General features: G+C 36.7%; 1 long non-coding RNA gene across 4 annotated transcripts in view; it reads left to right on the forward strand.

The window, feature by feature from the left end:
• Positions 1-943: 943 nt before the first annotated feature.
• The window catches only part of LOC131545451 (uncharacterized), a 65,496-nt gene continuing 52,065 nt past the window's right edge, over positions 944-14,374 (forward strand). For all 4 annotated transcript variants that reach the window (XR_009272433.1, XR_009272431.1, XR_009272434.1 and 1 more), the window contains exons 1-2: positions 944-1,300; positions 1,407-1,526. This is a non-coding gene — a long non-coding RNA (uncharacterized LOC131545451). The remainder of the gene's footprint in view (positions 1,301-1,406; positions 1,527-14,374) is intronic.

The raw sequence follows: 14,374 nt of genomic DNA on the forward strand, positions 1-14,374 counted from the left end.
GTAATTTTAATAATGCATTAGTAAAGGCTGAAATAAACACTAACTAAGATTAATAAATGCTGTAGAAGTATTGTTCATTCTTAGTTCATGTTTGCTAATGTTGTTAACTAATGAACCTTATTGTAAAGTTTTACCAATATTTCTATTTTTGTTGTGTTTCTTATATAGCCTATGTTACTAACTCAATCCATCTGTAATTTGTTTTTCAAATGTGAAAGAAAAGAAAACAAGGAACAAATATTTCTAATGTTTTCATATTATACAGCCACACAGATTTTTGTTTTTATTTTTCATAAGCATAGGGAGTTACATCAACTAATTAATTTAATTAACCTAGTTATACAGATTTTTGTTCAAAAGAAATAATGCAATCTACAAGGATCTTTTCCTTTATACCGAAAGTATTATGATAGAGTGGCCTAATTTCAGTCAGCCAGGGAAATGTCTTATCAAATATCAATGAAACAACAAAAATAAAAGTATATTTTCTGAAATTGTCAAAACTCTTAGGAGGATTTTGGGTAATGTAAATTATTTCTTCTTCTTTTTTTTAAGTTATGGGGGGGATTTTATGTAGTATTAAACATGAACAATATTAATTCAGTGAACCAAGTTAAACAAGAACCTGTGTTAGTCTTGTATGGAGGAGGAAACGTGCAAAAATTAAAAATAAATATATAATCAAATAAATATACTTTCGAAGAGAGAAGGTTCATAAAAGTTATTTGTTTGTGAATGGGAATAAACAGGTTTAACGGAATGTTTTTATCGAATCAAGATATTTGGTGTATATGTTTTTTGATTCCCTGAAAAAAAAACAACAACAACCAAACAAAAAACAAAAAAACAAACCTGTCTAATTTGTTGATGAATCTGAATGTTTTGATTCACTAAAAGGAATCATTCACGCGAATCATTTAGTCGTGAATCAGACTATGTAGTTTGTTCGTACGGACTCAACGTGTTTGCGTTTGTTTTGCGTGCGGTACGCGAGGACGGATAAATAGCAAGACGTTTTATTCGACTGTTGTGCAACACCCTCTTTTATTCTATACCATTTCATTCTGACTAAAAGCTTGCAAGTCGGGGTTTCATTCAAGCGCTGGAAGAAAACTTCGAGCAAGTAACAACGCGCATGCGCAATAACACGACGCTCAGAAAGGAAGACAAATCTCCAGCGATGTTTAGAAAAACAATGTTTCTCACTTGATTGCCAAGCCTTGCACTTTAATCATTAGTGCCACAGAGCTCAAAGGTTAAACACATTACATTTCTTTCCCTTCTGGATATGCCCATCTTGGTATGTTACTTTCACGATTCTAGTTTCAGCAGGCTTTTGAACTCAAATACGCTTCCCAATTTAGATTTGTAAGCCGGAGGACTCTGACCTTGTGTTTCTAAATCAGGATTCCAAAAATCTGCAGTGCTCTGAGGCCCAATGCAGCCATGGAAACACTCCACAAAACACCTGTCAGACCTGTTCCCGTTCAAACACCTGCTGCAGGAATCACAGCCTACCATCATGGGTAAGGGCACTGACTTTATTCTCTATGGCACTGCTTTATTTGGGGAGTTGCAACAAAAAAATATGTGAAATTGGACATGGTAGAGGAGCATTGCTGCAGGAAACCGAAATAGCCTGTAAGTAGAACAATGTGTGTTTGTGCATGTGTGAGCTGGAGATCATTTCAAGTGCTTACAAATGACAACATTGCTTTTTCATCTTGTGCATTTGCCTTAAAATGTCTTGACACTAAATGGCATCTATTAAGCTTTTTCGTTCCCAGGCATTAGTCATTTCAGCTGTTAGTCCCTTACAAATGTAAATTCTCTCTGCTGAAAAGAACATTTAAGGTTTAAGCTGGTTAGTGTTAATTTTGTACTTCTCCAGCTAGGGAATCTGCGTAGCTTTGCTGTTGTTAAGCTAGTTGATCAAGTTTGCTGGTTAAGCTAGTTCTAAACCCTCATGGCGACACCAGCATACAATGTTTAGGACCAGCAACATATGCTGGTCAAGCAGGCTGCATACTTTTGTTTTTAATGCACAAGTGCTTCTACCTGACCAGGCTTCTCTAGATTTTGCTTAAGCACAGGGAGGTCAAAGGTCAGCTCCCCTGTAAGTAGATAGGGCATTTTGGAGTTAAATGACAGGTAAATAATTTATGCAACATGCCATGGTTCTTGGGCATGCTCTGGGGGAACTTGTCTACTGTATAATTTAAATAGTTAGGCCTTTCATCAAGAGAAATATCAAATATTCATCTCTGCTGGAGACCACACCACCCCTGAGTTTCTGATCAGAGCTGCAGCGCCACATAGATTCTGACAGCTTCTAGAACACCAACACGTATTAAAAGACACACCAGCCACTGGGTTATTGATGTTTAACAGGAAGGAGAGTAGCAGCCATTTGGGAATTCAAATGGCAATTCTCCTTTTAAAGGGCCTTTTAAAGGCTGTGTTCCCTTTTGCTGAATAGATAAATATGGCTTCCACAGACCTCCTACATATCTGGGATTACTCCAGTTACTCTGAACTTCTTCAGACTCCCAATTTTCAAGTGTCAGTATGATATAAGGACACATGGGTTATTCAGGAACATCAGAGCTGGGGTGGGCGATATGACCAAAGTCTTTTTATTTCATGGTATGACAAATTTTCTATATAGCTATTTTCGTTTAATTTACTTATTCAAATATAAATTAAATAAACTTAACAGGTAGTACGATATACTACAGAAATAAAAAAAATCTAGTGTATAAGTAAAACACTGATTAGTTTTCACTGAATGAATCAACTTTGAAATGATTCTTACTAAAGATACAAATGTGATTCAGGGTCAAAAGCAGTGAGTGATTTTCTTTGTTGATGTAGTCTAGTTAATAATCCGGTCTGTTAATTTAAAAGTTGAAGGTTATATTTTATTTTAATACATATTTTAATGCATAATATTAATATCAATCTAAAAATGTCTATTAACTGCTTTACTCATCCTCCACAAAAATGTCTTTGAAATGGTTTCATTTGAGGGGTTTTTCCAAGCTAAATCAATATATGAATCATTTTATTACTTAATCATCATATCCTATAAGTCATTTCTTTGTTTTGTCTTAATTGTGCATATCAGATGCAAGTTCAATGCATAGCAGGCTCAGTATGTTTCAATTATAACATTTTAAGAATCAGTTGAAAGTAGACGTTGTTCAATACTGTGAGATGTAATGCAGTGCTGTATGCTAAACACAGCTCTTTCCACACAGCTGGGTTTAGCAGTCTCTTCCCTGGAGACTCTGGACAGAGAACGGTGTTTAGATACAAATTCCCAAGAGATCACACACTCCTGCAGGGAGCCCAATACACACTGTCCGAAAGCAGAACAAGAATAGGGCATGTGCTTCTTGCACAAGGGGATTGGGACAGGCTTAGGTTAGTTCTAACGATAACCTCTGAGTTAAGCTGAGTCATAGGTGTCATTTATGGTGTGGACATTGGGGAGTTTTTGCCATGGCTCAATTTGTCCCTTGTGGCAGATGTCTATTTATTGCAGAGGATGGATATCTAATTGTCTTAGAGTTTTCATTCCATTAGTGTGTGGTACACAATGAGATGTGATCAGGCATTAGATGGCGATTTGTTGTGCAGATGATGCAGTTGTTATCACTGGTGAAAAATAATTGTTTAAATTATGCTACGGTTTGGGGTCAGTAAATTTATTTATTTTAAATTAATACTTTTATTCAGCAAGGATGCATTACATTGATCAGAAGTGACAATTAGACGTTTATAATTATACAAAAGAAAAAAAAAATGCTGTTCTTTTGAACTTATATTCATCAAAGAATTCTGACCAAAGAAAAATGTATCACAGTTTCCACAAAAGTATTAAGCAGCATAACTGTTTTCAACATTGATAATAATAAGAATCGTTTCTTTAGCAACAAATCAGCATGTTATAACCAGAACATCTGTGCGTCCACAATATTAGGTGATTTGGTGCTGATGTGATAAGTGACAATGTCTTGTAACCAATATATAAAATATGAAATACTTCTTAAATACTTCAGTGCTAAAATGAAACGTTTTCATATTGAGGGTGTTACCAGAAATTGCTCAGTTAATAAAATACTATAAGAACTGATTTGTGGCTTCTGTCAGCCACTAACCAGACTGTGAACGATACCAAACAGACAAGCTAAGCATTTTGAAACCCCTACAAGTGTATGTTTAAAAGTGATATGCACCCTCATATGTGACTTTATTACCTCGACATATCTCTCCGTAGCACCAAAAAATGAAGCAAAGAATGTGTCCGTGTTGGAATGGATCCTTATTGATTGCAATAAGCATGGCAAATGACCCCTGAGGTATTTTTAGACACCGACCATATGACTGAGAAGGAAGCAGCCGCTGATTTCCATGAATGAAGAATGAGTGGCTTTTTAAAGCCTTAAGATGGATGTGTGCTTCAGGGTGGGTTGGTAATTACTTCTGCAAAGGGTCCGGACTGAAGAGCTCTGTGATTGAATTGTTTGCTGACGGAACGGCCTCTGCCATCCTTAACTTAAAGAGCAAAATACCATAAATCATGCGCACAGATCTCAGTCGCCTCCCACGACACTCCTAATTTCTTTTGCTCCACTTTTATTTCCTTAAAACATTTCTCTCCACATAAATTGATGTGCAGCGTGAACGAGATGAAAGGAACGGTAACGGTCGCTCCAGGCCTTCGCCGATACTTGGATAAAGAATAATAGTAGTAGTTGACCTTTGTGTTCTTGCAATACGGAGCCGTCATCAAATATAATTTAAATAATCACACTGTGACTAAATTGATAACGTAAGTCATGAGCTTAGCTGATACTTGTGGGCCGTGAGTGATGGACCCTCAGGCCTCACATGGAAAGCCTGCTTTTGATGGGAATTGCAAAGAAGACCAAACTCGTCTAATCCATTACAGTATTTCCTAATTTAAAAGGAAAGGCTTCGAATAAATGTACTATGAGTGTTTCATATTTTATTCATTTTTATCACAGATGCTACAACAACACAGAGAGTAGAATGTGCTGTAGTTGGTGTGGGTTGTCACCAAGAGTACTTAGGGTCACAAACGCAGTGGATGTGGCATAACTGAAGAGACTTCTTGATGGAATTCCTCATACCAGGAAACCTTATAAAAAGTTAAGTTCAAGACTAATGAAGCACAGTTACTGCGGAACGACTGAAACAGTTACTACATTTAGTGAGACGAAGTAACTATGAAAGAAAATAATTGAAAATTCACTCAACATTAATTGACCCTGTATGGCTGGAACACAAAATGTTCTTCTGTCCAATTTTTGTTGTTTTGGGAAAATCTGTGCCGGCAGTGCTGCAGCTAGCATGTGAACATTGCTTTTAGCTTGCTTGCATGTCACAGGCCTCTTTCCTATTTCTGCATAACTACAGTGACTAAAATAAACTCCAGTTCCCTCTGGCATGAACTGGGACAGAGCCAGCCTCTTCCTTTCTCACTGCACTGAACATTAATCTACACAGCCGTGTCAGGCGCTAGCTAGCTTGTGCTTGCTTCAGCCACACGGGGTTCGGTGAGGGTGCCCACTGTCTGGCCTCTCAAAGCATTTAAAAGTTTACAAAGGAGTACAGCTGAATTATTTAAGCCTCGTTTGTCAGTAAAAAATGGAAACAGATGTTAACCTTTTAAGTTAAAAGCCGTTTCGTTCGAGGTGCGAACGTCACTTTGTAGTGTGTAAACAAGTTTCGAAGAGTGTTGGGTGGAGAAAGCATGCATTGTGACATCATAACTTGGATTAGCTCATAACATTTTTTTATTAGGTAATGCGTAAATATTTCTATTTTTTGATGAAGAGTCTTTGTTAATTTATTTTATGTATTGTATTTAATTGAAGGACATTTTTAATTAATAAATTTTAAGTCCTGCAGTAGATGATCAGTTATGGGCAGTTGGTCTGATTGGAATATTTTTTACTTTGGAGAGTTTGGATAGGAACACATTTGTGTGCATTTTGTTTTATCATTTCACTGAAACAAAAGCTGGGAAAAGTGTTACTAGAAAATTTAGTGTCAGCTGTGGTTAGCATAGGACTTGGTCTTGGCCACTTGAGAGTGTGTGCATGTGACAGGAAGTGAAGACTCTCTCATGTTAGACAATTGGTTCAAAGATCAGCGTTCTTAACGCACACTATATCCACACTATCTCTAATACTACTTTGGAGCGGTGTTTGAGGCTAAGGCTAAGGGTATCCCATCATTCAACTTGTTCAGGAACTCGCGTCTCTCAAAAATGCAAGGAAAACCATACAGTGCAAGTTCAATTAATTTAGATATTACATATAATTTGATAACAAAGCATGAAGTGTTGCACATTTTATTGGCACAGAGATAGTGACAGAGAAAGAGCATGTGTATTTTGTAAAATATTTGCAACTGCATTTTATCACTTAATCCAAAGCATGTTTCCCCATTAACATCCATTTAAAAGTAATCATTGATTTTAATGAAATACAATTATGTCCAAAGATAGAAATGACAAAGATGTTTTACCAGTGACATTTTTGGGATGCTTTTAAAAGTATTTCCTATCTGCTGACTTTGACGAGTGCCATAATAGTGAACATAAAAACTAAAATACCAAATTCAAGCACCGCTGCAACTCATTGTAATCCCTGCTAATAAAATAAAAACCTATGCCCAAGAATTTGAATACCTTGCATTGCATAGATACCAGTCCCGACCTATTTCACGAAGCTGTGGGAACCAAATCATCCATGGCGGAAAAGCCTGTAAATGACGCCTGTGATTCACAGTTAAAATTAGAGAACGCTTGCACTTTCCTCTTCCGTTTGTCACTTTTGTGTCAATCAGTGTGTGAGAGAGGACTTGTGTTATCACGAGTGAGTCCACACTCTCAAAATGCTATGGATACTGATTCAGTAGCGCTCGGAGGCTGACAGCCCGTGGAGATTGAATATAGTGCTGTAAGCTCTAAGTTCAGCCGAGGGAAATGGAGACTCGGAGGTTGCATTACTGTGTCAGCGTTACGTAAGACTTGATTATCACATCTGCGTCTTTGCCTGCCAAGTTTTCCAATCACTGCACACAGAAGCCTCAGCCGTTTACTACTGTTACACAAGGGATGCCATGCCAAATCTGTATCTCTTAAATAAAAACACTTTAATATTGTGTACAAAACACACACACATATCAGTGAGATAACAACTGAAGTTGAAATGTTAGATGTCAAAAACACAGTAAATTATTGCAGGTTTCGAAACTAAATTGTGCTTTGATTTACTCTCTGCTGTCACAGTTTCCAGCTTACGGAGTGTGTGTGAGTGTGGGTGAGAGCGTGCATGTGTATGCATCATCACATGCCTACGTGCGGGAGCACAAGCACCAGAACGAAGTGATTTCCGCAGAGAGAGAGACGCAGTACGGGTCTGCAGCCACATATGGGCCTTCTTAAGGGATTTTCCTTTTCCCTCCCCTGACTGCGCGAGCTCTGCCTGTCTCTGTAAAGCCTGCTTAAAGTCTTTAATTATATTATATAAGCCAAAAGATCAAGGAAGCGTATTGAGAGTGTCCTCTGGAGCACATCACTTTGTGTGGGGGGATTTCGAAGCTCTCGTTCTCAGCCCTCCATCATGAGCGCTAACTCGCTTTATTCGTTCTGCCTTTCCTGCCTTTGTGTCTTCCTCCTCCAGATGAGCATGTGTCAGTCTCCCATCAAACCCGAGATGTACAGTGCAGCTTACAAGAATCAATGATCTGGGAACCACTGAATCGCTTCACTCGATGCTCAGTGTCATGTTGAATCAGATCTCCCAAAAATCTGACATCTTGTCTCAAGCTCTATATACAACTTGGCATTTATGCCTTGATCTGACAGCATCTGTATTAAGAGTCATTCCGTCCAGTAAATAAATATTATAGGCCTGCCATAAGAGTTATCAGCCCGTGTGTTCTGTTTGAGGTCTGAGAGTCCCCAAGGCCATTTAAATGGGTTGAAATATATTCTTATCATTGAAGTATCAGGTTGAGTTATAATGTTTCTCAATCTTTTAGAACGCATTATGAACTTAATAAGATGCTGCAACCAAAATAATTACTGTTGGCTTATTACATTTAGGGTCTCAGAGACCTCAGATATAAAATGTTAATTAATGCAATAATTTTATCATATCATTATATGACTGCTGAACACACTTGAGCTTGTCTTAATTATGCTTTCTGCAAAATGTTTTTTTCAGGAGTCAGATTGACCCCAAGCCAGCGTTGTTATTGCTAACTAAAAAATGGAAATATTATAAATCGTTCTAGTTAATTGAAATAAAGCTAAAATGAAATATAAATATTATATATAGTAAAAATATATGATAATGAAATATAACAATATTCAATGAAAACTAGAAATGTTGCCTTGGCAGTGTACTGACATAAGTTTAGTGGAGGTACTACGATGAATAAAATTGAAACATGAATAAATTGTGTGTATGTATGTACAGTATGTATATATATATATATATATATATATATGTGTGTGTGTGTTTTTTAAACAAGTTTCTTGTGCTCATCAAGGCTGTATCTATTTTATCAAAAATAAAGAAAAAGAAACTAATTTGGTGAAATATTATTGCAATTTAAAATAAGTTTTCTTTCTTATTATACTTTAAAATATAATTTATTCCTGTGAAGCAATGCTGAATTTTCAGCATCATTACTCCAGTCTTCACAGCGTCACATAATCCTTCAGAAATCATTCTAATATGCTGATTTATAATCAGTATTGGAAACAATTGTGCAGCCAAATATTTTTTTTGGGGGGGGGCCTGTGATATTTTTTTCAGGATTCTTTGATAAATAAAATGTTAAAAAGAACAGTGTTTAAATGAAAATATAAGCTAAATACATCAAAATATGAATAAAAACTGTAGTAGTGCAAAATAAACAAATACAATAATATAACAATAATAATATTCCCTGTGCAAAGAGTTATATAGCTTTAGTGATTTCTGTCAATCTGGTAAACTGGTATTGTCTCCATGTAACTAAAATAGGCCTGAAAAGAAGCACACATCAGAAAAAGAAAAAAAGAGGCACAGTCAGCAAACATTATTGTGGCTTTGGGTTTCCCATAGGACTGATAGACATTGTTTACTAATTAATAGTTCATATTATAATTAGAGGTGCTTGCTATGCATTATTACACTTTGGCATGTAACTTGTCCTGGCGCTGTGAGGATGAACAGTTCCTCACCTCCTTGTTGAGGAGAGTTCTGCTATTACATTTCTAAGTGACTAGACTTATGGTTTTGCATGGTATTTCTAGGATCCAGGATATCATAGAGACTTTTGACCAGTAATCAATTACTTGCCAAGCAGCCAAGACAAGTTAGCCAAATAGCAATATCCTGGGAACCATCTGATAATCCATTGACCATAAACCATTACTAGGTGCTGAACTAATAAAAACGACAACTCTGAATTTCCGACTTTCAAAACACATCTATACACCACACACTCTGTAGAACTATTTAAACTATATCTAAATGTTTTAAAAGCCAATAAACCTTTCTCTGTCCTCTAGGCCCCAAACACAGTCTTAAGCTCACTAGACTCAGATCAAATTGTCAATGTTTAGGGAGAGTCAAGGATTGAAGTCTGGTAAACAAAGCCGTCTGGTTTGAGGGTGCTGATTTTATAGATGACTGGCGGGAACTCTGGGAGAGCGAATCGAGCTCTGAACAGCATAAAACAGAATATTGATCACTTTAATTATAAATACGTGCTCATTTGCATCACAAAAGAAAGGAAGAGGAAGTTAAAGTTCATTTGTGGTCGTCTGGCTGCAAGGTTGGATGGCAGAGTAAACGTGCCAATACTTCAAATACCACACAGTCTGTTTATATTAAATATTAAGATGAAGTTGTCAATCATTTTCAAAATGCATTTTAAATTCAACCTTTTTAGAAAATCATTAATTGGTAATTATAAATATGTGGTATTATTACATGTCCATCTTCTCTGAATGGTTAATGAAGTTGAGTTTTGCAGGCGTTTCATTTGACTAATGGCGTTTACAGTACAAATACTGTAGTTATGCTCCGTCGACTTCTAGAAGATAAGCAAATCTATGGGAACTATATCTAACCTGTTCTGGATGCCTGCAGATGGTATGTGATCAAAATTAGCCTGAATGCTTCAGCTTCAAATTCCCTCACATGTGCTGGTCATCATGAGTTAAACACTGTCCAAAGAGCATGAACTATAGTGCTCTCTGGGCAGTTAAAAATAAACATGGGGCATCGTCGGCTGGGGAGGGTTTTTTCCTCTAGCTCTGGAAGTCTTACAAGTCAGCTGAACAATAATTACATCTCCTGAGAATCTGGGATGAGAAAGTTTCTGTATTGAAGAGTTTTTGGAGCACATTCGATTTAGCAGGAGAGTTCTCCACAGTGGAAAGGGAATAATTGCTTGTTATCAAAGAAGAAGAAAAGATTTTGATTTGTATTTGTCATCGGCGTATCCTGGGGTGCAATCTTTTGTTGGAGCGAAAATTAGCTCAGTTGAATAACCGTCTTTGACCAAAACATTCAGAAACACTTCATTTACAATTGTGAACTGAGACAACAGTCCAGATTTAGGCTCTGTTTACTCCTGGTTTAAAGATCCGTCTCAGGTGATCCGATCACAAGTAGTCAGAAGAGACGCATTGCTGTTTACGCCTGGCAGCGTCTCAAATGTGTGTCATGTGGCCATTTGTGACCATATGTCTTCCCCTTGCATATCTTTGTGCTTTTTCAAATGTTTAGATCAGATGGTTATTTTTAAGCCCCAAAGCTGGCAAAGTTAAAAACACTTGTTTTAGCAAAATGGATGATTGTTAGGTCAATAGATGGTTCTTTGTTATTGCCCAGGATGCCCCAGATGTTCTCCTAATCTTTACGCTATTTTATAGTTTGTTTTATCGGGTGAAGGAACCCACTGAAGGACATTTTAATCTTTGGATACAAGAAAGTGGAAATGTGGGAAAGCTTTTTGGCTTTGGCTCAAATATAGTATATGAGACGTTTATTTGTCACTCGTGGTCAGTCCCATGTACCAGGAAGAGTGGAGCAAATCGGAATCGGAGTCATGAAGGGACTATTATTTTTCTGTGTTTACTTTTGTCTGGCGATATACATCAATGTCCTGGTCCCATCACGAGGGAAAATCAACAACGAAGCCTTGGCGATACGAAGTTTTACTTGGATGTGCCGAGTGTGGGTGGCAAGGAGGATCGACGATCTGGGATTACAGAGGATTGGAATTATATTGCCGAAAATTGGGAGGATTTAATTTCCCCCTATGAAGATTCTAGAGATGTGTTGCGGAAGGAGATGATTGAGGGAGTTTTTGGATCTGAGGCCTGCTCTAGGTTGGTAGATTCCAAATCTAGCCCGGATCATGTGGGTCTCCCGCGGCGTGAGCGGGTGTTGTCACTTAATCAACTGGATGAGTCGGTAAACTCAACTCGGGAAGACGCCGTCTGTGGTATGGACTTCGGTAATTCTTCAAAGGGACTATTTATCGCTCATCTAAGTGTTAGGAGCTTACTTCCAAAGATTTCTGAGATAAGACTGTTATGTTCTGAGCTCAAGTTGTCAGTACTTGGATGTAGTGAAACTTGGTTGGATGGATCGATTTTGGATTCTGAAGTTGAAATCGTAAACTACAATTTGATAAGAAGAGATAGAAATCGCAGAGGAGGCGGTGTATGTGTATATGTTAGATCGGACTTGACGTATAATGTTAGGAATGATTTGGAGAGTGCTTCTATTGAGGCCGTGTGGATGGACATTTTGTTATCAAAGAGTAAACCCATTTTAGTTGGGTCACTTTATCGTCCTCCTGACCAGAGTGATTTTTATGAGTTGTTGGAAGGGTTTTAAATGACTGTTCAATTTCCATGATTTAGAAGTTATTATTTGTGGTGATTTAAACACAGATATGTTGAAAAATGACTCTGTAATGTATAAGTCTTTTAAAAGTTTTTGTGATTTTTTTTTTTTTTTTTGCTTTTAAACAAATTATTACAGTGCCAACTAGAATTACGCCAAAAACTCAGTCTGTTATTGATGTAATATTAGTATCTGATACAACGAAGATAGGCTGTAGTGGTGTTAAGGATTGTTGTATGAGTGATCATTGTTTAATTTATTTATGTAGAAAAGTGCAGAAGCTAAAATTTAATGGTCATAATACTATATCGGTGAGATCAATGAAAAATTATTGTCCTGAGGTATTTTGCGATGTATTGGGAAAAGTTGAATGGTCATCTGTACTGGGTTGTAGGGATGTTGATAAAGCTTGGGTCTGTTTTAAGGAATTATTTAGTAAGGTGTTGGATAGGATAGCTCCATATAAGAGAGTAAGAATTAAACAGAGATCAGAACCTTGGATAAATGCTGATATATTACGGGGGATTAAATTAAGAAATGATTGTTTTAAAAGGTTTAAGAACGACTTGGAAGCTAGTAGCTTTGAGCTTTATAAATTAAGAAGAAATATGGTTAGAGATATGATAAGAGAAGCAAAAATGAATTATTTTAAAAATAAGGTAAATGAAAATAGACATGCACCAAAAAAACTTTGGGGTGTGTTAAAGAATTTAGGTTATACAAATGCTGCAAAGGTGAAGTCTTCTAAGATCAACCTAAAGGTGGAGGAAAGGTTAATCTCTAATCCAAAGGAGGTTGCTGAAACTTTTAATCATTATTTTATATCATTAGCTAATAAATTATCTAACCAACTTCCAGAGCGGCCTGGTATTTATAATGAAAGGCAGGTGAAATCTTTTATAGGCAACGTGGAGTTATTCGAGATTCTTTAAAGTTGAGTCTAGTTACCGAAAGGGAGGTTTTAATTTCCCCTATGAAGATTCTAGAGATGTGTTGCGGAAGGAGATGATTGAGGGAGTTTTGGATCTGAGGCCTGCTCTAGGTTGGTAGATTCCAAATCTAGCCCGGATCATGTGGGTCTCCGCGCGTGAGCGGGTGTTGTCACTTAATCAACTGGATGAGTCGGTAAACTCAACTCGGGAAGACGCCGTCTGTGGTATGGACTTCGGTAATTCTTCAAAGGGACTATTTATCGCTCATCTAAGTGTTAGGAGCTTACTTCCAAAGATTTCTGAGATAAGACTGTTATGTTCTGAGCTCAAGTTGTCAGTACTTGGATGTAGTGAAACTTGGTTGGATGGATCGATTTTGGATTCTGAAGTTGAAATCGTAAACTACAATTTGATAAGAAGAGATAGAAATCGCAGAGGAGGCGGTGTATGTGTATATGTTAGATCGGACTTGACGTATAATGTTAGGAATGATTTGGAGAGTGCTTCTATTGAGGCCGTGTGGATGGACATTTTGTTATCAAAGAGTAAACCCATTTTAGTTGGGTCACTTTATCGTCCTCCTGACCAGAGTGATTTTTATGAGTTGTTGGAAGGGGTTTTAAATGACTGTTCGAATTTCCATGATTTAGAAGTTATTATTTGTGGTGATTTAAACACAGATATGTTGAAAAATGACTCTGTAATGTATAAGTCTTTTAAAAGTTTTTGTGATTTTTGCTTTGAAACAAATTATTACAGTGCCAACTAGAATTACGCCAAAAACTCAGTCTGTTATTGATGTAATATTAGTATCTGATACAACGAAGATAGGCTGTAGTGGTGTTAAGGATTGTTGTATGAGTGATCATTGTTTAATTTATTTATGTAGAAAAGTGCAGAAGCTAAAATTTAATGGTCATAATACTATATCGGTGAGATCAATGAAAAATTATTGTCCTGAGGTATTTTGCGATGTATTGGGAAAAGTTGAATGGTCATCTGTACTGGGTTGTAGGGATGTTGATAATTCCTTAAAACAGACCCAAGCTTTATTTAGTAAGGTGTTGGATAGGATAGCTCCATATAAGAGAGTAAGAATTAAACAGAGATCAGAACCTTGGATAAATGCTGATATATTACGGGGGATTAAATTAAGAAATGATTGTTTTAAAAGGTTTAAGAACGACTTGGAAGCTAGTAGCTTTGAGCTTTATAAATTAAGAAGAAATATGGTTAGAGATATGATAAGAGAAGCAAAAATGAATTATTTTAAAAATAAGGTAAATGAAAATAGACATGCACCAAAAAAACTTTGGGGTGTGTTAAAGAATTTAGGTTATACAAATGCTGCAAAGGTGAAGTCTTCTAAGATCAACCTAAAGGTGGAGGAAAGATTAATCTCTAATCCAAAGGAGGTTGCTGAAACTTTTAATCATTATTTTATATCATTAGCTAATAAATTATCTAACCAACTTCCAGAGCGGC

This window comes from Onychostoma macrolepis, chromosome 08 (genome assembly GCF_012432095.1).
Source record: "Onychostoma macrolepis isolate SWU-2019 chromosome 08, ASM1243209v1, whole genome shotgun sequence".
Lineage (NCBI taxonomy): Eukaryota > Metazoa > Chordata > Actinopteri > Cypriniformes > Cyprinidae > Onychostoma > Onychostoma macrolepis.